Here is a 7,603-nt window from a genome sequence, read left to right on the forward strand (position 1 = left end):
TTCTCCTTGTGCCACCATACAAGCTCAGCTCTGTCCTTTGACACAAAAAGCCTTTGCAGTCTTGGAATTATTGGGAAATACTGAAGTACCTTGTGGGGAACTCTCTTTTTTCCCTCGCTGTTGTCTTTCCACCGTGACTCACCACATACTGGACATTGGATATCATTTTCCTTCTCCTTCCAGAATAATGCACAATCATATATGCAAACATGAATTGACTCATATCCAAACCCAACTTGCCGGAGTATAGTGTTGGTTTCATTGAAGGACTTTGGTAGAGCGGTACCATTTGGCAATGCCGATGAAAGCAACTGAAGCAATGCATTGAAACCTGAGTTTGTAATCTGATTATATACCTTTATATGAAGTAGTTTAATTAGGAAAGACAACCTTGAGAATTCTGTACAGCCTGGATAAAATTCCTGCTTTGCTTCTTTCATCAATTTTGCATATATGTTTCCACTAGTGCTATTGTTTGCAACTGTGTACATATCCTCAATTAAACTTTGAACTCCACCACCATTATCTTCTATGTCGTCTTCACCATATCCAATCTCAAGACCCTCACCATACAACCCTTGCTAATCTTCACCATAACCATGGCCATCATCATTGCTATCACATTCCTCATCACTAGCTGATTCTCCATGGTGTATCCACCGAGTGTAGCTCCTTGACATACCAGAAATATTAATGTGATCCTCCACTTCATCATGAGATAACAATTTCTGATTAAGGCATCGGCGGCAAGGGCATTTTATTTCTTCATTTTCATTGAAATGCGCTCTGACATGTTGCATAAATTGATCCACAACAGCCAAAAATAGAGAAGTAAATGGAAAACTATTATAAATCCAGCTCCTATCATTTCATCCTAGGGAAAAATGAGTTCAAAGTTAGATATTTGACCAACAACAACATGAATGTCTTGTTTAGGAATTTCATTGACCACCCTGTGTGGCGGCATGCAGCTATAGCTAGTTCTAATCGATTTATTAATCGAGCAAGCAATGAAGCCATGGTTTCAGAAATGAATCCACAAGGCATAGCTTCAAACACACCGATTTTCATAGTTCATGCAAATCTTAATGAAGTATCAAATCATCTGCACATGGAACGCACAAAAGAACTCACCTCTGATGTCCAATCCCTCAACCGTGCGTCTTCCCTTGCCTACAACCCACGAATTAGGAGGCTAAGAAGAGCAAAGAGCATCAAAGATTGGACCTGCTGCAAGCCCACACGAGTTAGGGACAAGAGGGGCGTGTTGGAGCAAGAGTTCATCTTGCCCCAGCAAATACGACGAGAGTTTCTTCTAAGGAGGAGACTCAAGCTTGAAGATGAAATTTGAGAGGAAGGAACACCACGGGTATATTGATGGTAGGAAAATGGATCGATCTGGGGGGAGAATCACAGGTTTGCTGTGGTTCCTGCTCTGTTTTCCCCTCCTTACCCAGAGAACCATGGCCTCCTATTTATAGGGCCATGCGTAGCTTGGCGTACAAGTTATCATAATGTACAAATATCCGGGATCCGGTCAAATTACTGAGCCTTATCCCAGAAGACTACCTTCTATCCTATCGGGAGATAAATATCCACCGTGGTAATTATCGTGGTGCTCACCCCATGAAGGGGGTGAGCCGGTTGCCAATTGCGGCCTGGCATCGCACCGCCAGGGGTGTCAGGATAGGTGCCATCATGCTGGGGTGTCAGAGCGGTGTCCACTAGCCTAGGCATTAAATGCTGGTCACTTCCTCGCAGGCAAAGTACGATTGGTCCTTGCTTTTTGGCAGATCTTTCCTGAGGACTGATGTGTCACTCAGTAACCTCTGGGAAGCCAGCCCGGGAAGCCCGAGGCCGAAGCCTCGGGGACCGGGCCTTCGGAAGGCGGAGCTCCGGAAGGCTGGGGCTTCAAAAGGGGGAGGCTGAACCTTCAGGAGGTTGAGCTCCGGAAGGCCAGGTCTTCGGAAGATGGGGAAGGGCTCAACCTTTGAGAGGCTGAGCTAATTATGCCAAGGGGCCGTCGAGGGTCCTTAATAACAACCCCTAATAGTAGCCCCTTGCGGGGGCGGCCAGTGGAGCGGTCAGGCCCACGGTTCCTTCGAAGGAGGGCCCCTGGTGGTCCCTGGCTTGTGGTTGATGGTTCGTGGTTTGAGAATGGCTTGGCTTGCCCGAGACGATTTGACTCGGGTGACGGAATGGCGTGTTGGATGACGTTGGCGACAGGGGGCATTGAATGCGCCCTGGGTGGAGGTGTAGTCCTGCCCTATCTGGCGGAGCGTGGGACGCGTGTTGTCTTGTCGTTGGGGGGGGGGGGGCAGGGGAGTCGGTTTTGCTCCTCCATGATTTCATCCTGGCAGGAGAAAGGACAGCGCGTGCGCTCGCTGCCTGCAGGGGGCAAGTTGCCTCCTATTTGTAGAAGGAGGGGAATTGCCCAGAGCAACCCTTTTGCTGACTCCTTGTTCTCATCTACCTCTGTCTTCAGAGCCTCTTGCCTTGCGTGAGTTGTTCCTTGATCTCTACTCGTCCCTCTCTCGTAGTTTAGTGCCTTTTGCCATCCTCTTGCAGTTCATATGGCCGACCTGAGTACCCCAAGTGAAGCCGAAACTCGGGTGGTGGGGGATATGGCCGAAGTAGCCACGGTGGGGGACCTTCAGGGGTCACCGGCTTCCTTGCTGCGGATGGGGCTACCGTCGGGAGTGGAGCTCCGGTGCACCAGCAAAAGCCACTCTCGGCAAACCACCGCACTAGGATTGTCTGTCATCGGTGACGAGGAGCTCGACCGGATGGTTAGGGAGGGGAAGATCCCCTCCTGAGCCATCGCTTGGCCTTCATTGGGCAAGGAGGTCTCGAAGCCTCTGGCCCATGAGGTCGTGGTGTTTGAGGCCTTCTTCAAGGCGGGCCTGGGTTTTCCTTCAGTGCCGTTGCTTGAAGAGGTGCTTCGCCACTTCTACGTGGAGCTCCTGCAGCTCCATGCTAATGCCATTTCCTACCTGGCTACCTTTGAGTGGGCCATGCGGGCGGAGGGGTGTGAAGGGAGGGCAGATTCCTTCGCGGCCCTCCACTTTGCCAGCTGCCAGCCGAAGTTGATCAAGGTCCAGTGACGAAGAGGCCTCTCCGTTTTGGGAGTATCAAGTTCCAGATATGGCTGCAGTATCGCAATGCCTTCTCAGCGAAGGCCATCAATGGCCGGTGATATACCAGCTGGTTGCGGCGGTGGTTTTACTACAGCGTCGGCCCTACATTGCCCATTCGCTCCATGAACTGTGATATCACGTATGTTCCAGAGCTGGAGATGGGGATTACAAATGATCAGTTCGCCTTGCGGCTAGCCCTTCTCTGGAGGGTGGCCAAGAAGATGAGCATGCGTGATCTCGTAGAGGAGTTCACCATGTTGTGTGTCTGACCCCTCTAAACGGGCTTGAACTGCGTTTTTGAGCAAGGTGCTGAAGAGTGGCCGGAGGTGTATTCCGGTCCTCCCGTCAGCGCTGGTGAGTTCCCTTTGTAGTTGGGTTCTCAATCTGCTGATGTGAGCCATCTTTTTTCTTTCAGAGAGATGCCTCCTGCTGGAGTGCACGGCAGAGATCGCGGAGGTGATCGTGGGCCCGCCTACTATCGCGGAACGGGAGCGGCGGGTGGCCCTGGCACGGAGTTGGGAGCAGTACAATCGTGTCTGTTTTTACCTTGGCATGGGGACTCCGGCATGGTGGGATCCTCCAGAGCCTAGGGTTGCTGGAAAATGTGTGCGTGCGGGCCCCCTGTTCATACAAGGACACTCCAGGCCCGGCGGCCCTCAGCATCCAGAGGCTCGCATACTGGTTCGATGTCCAAGTCATCAGAGGTGCCCCTAGTTTGCAAGAAGTACCTGAGGCGGGTTGGGAGTGTGAGCGATCAGTCCGGAGGTGAGGGCCAGGGTGGCGGCAATGGCCAGGGGAAGGACTGGGCCTCCCCGGATATTGCGGGTCACGGCTAGAGCCAACGGCGAGGCGTGGCCTCCGTGGACTTTGATTTCAGTCTTGTCAACTCGGATGTTGAGGATGCTACGGGTCCTATTGTAAGAGGTTCAGGGGAACCAGGTGTGATTTGCTTTGTTATTCATACCCTTTTGGTCCTGCGCTGGGATCTTAATTCATTTTTTTTTGTAGCGATCTTCGAGGTGGATGCGACCTTGACTCCACCCCTTTGGGCCTCAGAGGCCCAACGAAGATCGCGAACTCCTCTAGAGGGGTCTCTGAGGGCTATCTTGGGGGACGTAGCTTCGTTCCCACGGGGCCCGGAGTCGACTGGTGGCCCGCCCGCGGTGGCTGGTGCCCGAGGTGCCGTGCCCTCCACCGGGAGTCCCTTCGGAGTGGTTGAGGGGGTCCCAAGCCATGGGATCCTTACCCCGGATGACTTCACGCTGCGCCCGGAGGTGTCATGGGCTTTCGCTGCGGCCTCCTCTCTGCTTCGGAGTGGGGAGGTCGAGAGAGCATTGACCCAGCGTCCCCTGGAGGAGCTGGAGGTGCGATTGGCGGCAGCGACTCTTCAGGTCGGTAGTGTTAGTTATGATCGTCGGGTTCTGTGTTGGGTCCTGGGTAGCTTATCTTGTCTTTTTCCATCTTTTTGTGGTGCCTTGCAGCAAGTAATTTTGATGAGGGTGCTGGGAGGTGGCGGGCGCTAGGCTTTGGAAGAGGCCCAAAAACGGGCGGTGTCTGCGGAGGGCCGTCTTCATGTGGAGATGGTGCTTTATGAGCGTGCAGAGGCTGAGGCTCGGAAAGCTGCCGAAGATCTCCGGGAGGCGAAGGAGGTTGCCGATGCGGCCAACGCGGCCCGTGTGTCTGTCGAGAGTGATGCTGATACCCTTCGTGTGGCGGTGGTAAATATGCGGCAAGAGCTGGAAGAGGTTCGGGCATCGGAAGGGGCACTGCGTTTGGAGTGCTAGTAGTTAACGGCGCTACCGTCGGAGGTGGCCTGGATTACCTCTGATGCCTTGAGTGGCATGGGGGCCCGATGTCCGCCACTGCCCTCCAACTCAGAGGCATCGGTCAGGCTGCTCTTCTAGCTTCGGTCTGCCGCAAAGGTTATGGTTAGGGCAGCGGAGGCCTATGTGAGGTCCAACGCTTGCGTGGCTTTTGCACTTTAGCTAACCCTGCTGCACCAGGCGGGGGTTAGTCCCTTCGAAGCACTGGAGCGGTAGGTGCCGGACTCCGTGGTTGAGGCCTTCTAGCTAGAGGCACCTCCGGTGGAGATCGGCGTAGCCTTGGAGTGCTTTCATCGTGGCGTATGGGCGAAACATGGCTGGAACGTGACATTGCGCTTCATGACCGGTCAGGGGGCTCTGGGTGCCTCGGGCGGCCTTCGCCCGAGTTCTTCGTTGGGAGGCCTGGTGCTTTACTCGGAGTCTACGGGTGCTTCGCGGCCCTTTGGGGGAGCTTTGTCCAGCGTTGATGCCCCTCTAGAGCCAAGCGTGGATGCCCCGGAGGTGTAGCTCTATCGCGGCTGTCTTTGTTTTGTTTTCTTTCCTGGGGAGGAGGGCTGAGTTCTAGTATGTTGACCGCCCACTTATGCTTTATGTATATAAACTTTCCTTTATTTGATGGAAACCGCGCCTGTCTTCCTGTGTTTTACCTATGTTGTTTTTGGGACATTTGAGCCTTTGAGTTTTAATCGGAGTCTGCTCTGCATGTATAAGTACGGCGGCGAGAGGCCGGAGGAGGCCTCGTATGTACCTTGGATAGTGCCTCCGGGGAGGGATCGAGTGTGTCTGGTGCATCAGGGGCTACTCCGTTTGTTCATCGGTGGAGTCGCTTTGTTATGCCTCGCGATTCTGATGGGCATGTGGACCCATAGGTGGCTGTCGACGTTTTGGTTAAGGTCGAGCCGGAGGATCCCCTGGTGTCCACTCTAGATGTATGCTTTACAACAAGATATGACTGGTGTGCATCCTGAATGACCCGACAGGTTGCCGACTCATGCTTCTTACGACGCTTCATCCTTCCCTAGGGTTCTGACGGAAAGGTGCCTTTGGAAATTCTCGAGTCTACCTTGGGTGAGGTGAAGGTGGAGGAGGCACAGGCCATGGAGGCCTCGTCGGCAGGGCAGGGGGAGGAGCTGGACTTCTCGTCCTTCGACTCGTATTCCTTCCTGGTGGATTTTTTGTCTTCCCGGGGTCAAGTCTCTATTTCGGGCAGCAGCCCCTTTGGTGGAGGGGGCTTGCGTTGGCCTCCTGTGCACATTTGTCGTGGATGACTCTCCAGGTCACGTGGTGTGTCCGGGAGGCGTGGCGGTCGGGTACCCTCATCTTCCCGTAGTGGTACAGAGGGGCGTAGTAGGCTAGCCATTTTGCTGGGCATAGATTCGATGTACAGCGGTTCACTGTATAAAAGGACTTTTGTATGTTCTTTTTCCTCTCCCTTTTTGATGATTGATTGCACCGATGTTTCGCCTGTGCCCCTTGTCCCAGCCCCTTCGCATCCTGTGGTTGTCTGGCGGCCACAGGGTGCGAGACTTTGAGGGGCATCGGAAGGGTTGGGTGATAGACTCAGTTTTGTTGGTGTTTTTATCCCCTCGCCATGCCTAGGGTGGCCTGACCTTAGAAATGACGGGGGGTGTTATGCCTGTCCGGTATGAAGGAACTACCTTCAAGATTCTGGAGCGATCTTTTCCTATCCGACATTTTAGGTTTGCTAAGCCCAAATGACGGACGGAATGCATGTCCAGCACGGGGGCTTATGCCTTCAAGATGTTGGAGCGGTCTTTGCCTATCCGTCACGTAGGTTAGCTAGACCTTAAAGATGGCGGACGGAGTGCCTATCCAGCACGGAGGCTTATGCCTTCAAGATGCTGGAGCGGTCTTTGCCTATCCGCCACCTAGGTTGGCGAGACCTTAAAGATGGCAGACGGAATGCCTGTCTTTTTTTTAGGAAGGTTGGGGTTCTTTATACGTAATACTTGCGGAGGGTCTCTGTGTTGCAACTGTGTTCGAGGGGGGTGCCCTTTGCATCGGCCAGTCGGTAGGAGCCGGGTCTGTTAGACTCGAGGACCAGGTACGAGCCTTCCCATTTGTTGCGTAGCTTTCTCGTGTTTAGGGCGCGTCGAAGCACGAGTTCGCTGGGTTTGAAGTTTCACGGCGCAACCCCTGGATTGTACCAAGCCTTAGTTTTCTGAATGTAGTGATCTAGGTTCTGAATGGTGTGGAGCTGCATGCCCTCGGTAAGGTTGAGGGAGAGCTCCCTTTCTCCGTCAGTTTGGGGGAGTTGTACACTGAGTGAGTAGGCCTTGACCTCAGTGGGGGTCATGGCTTCGTCTCCATATAGGAGGCGGAAGGGTGTGAACCCGGTGGTCCGCGTCACAGTGGTGCGGAGGGACCATAAAACCTTGGGTAATTCGTCGACCCATAGGCCTTGAGCTAAGCCGATGAGGCGCCGATTTAGACCGGAGAGGATGTTGTTGTTGGCCCTTTCGACAGCTCCATTGGATTGAGGGTGTTGAACTGTTGCGAAGCATAATTCCATGCCAAGGTCGTTGGTGAATTCTCTAAAGGTCCTGGAGTCGAATTGTTTGCCGTTGTCCATCGTGAGCTGTTGTAGGACGCCGAAGTGGTAGATTATGTTCTTCCAGAAGA

This window comes from Phragmites australis, chromosome 16, assembly GCF_958298935.1.
Source record: "Phragmites australis chromosome 16, lpPhrAust1.1, whole genome shotgun sequence".
NCBI classification, from domain to species: domain Eukaryota; kingdom Viridiplantae; phylum Streptophyta; class Magnoliopsida; order Poales; family Poaceae; genus Phragmites; species Phragmites australis.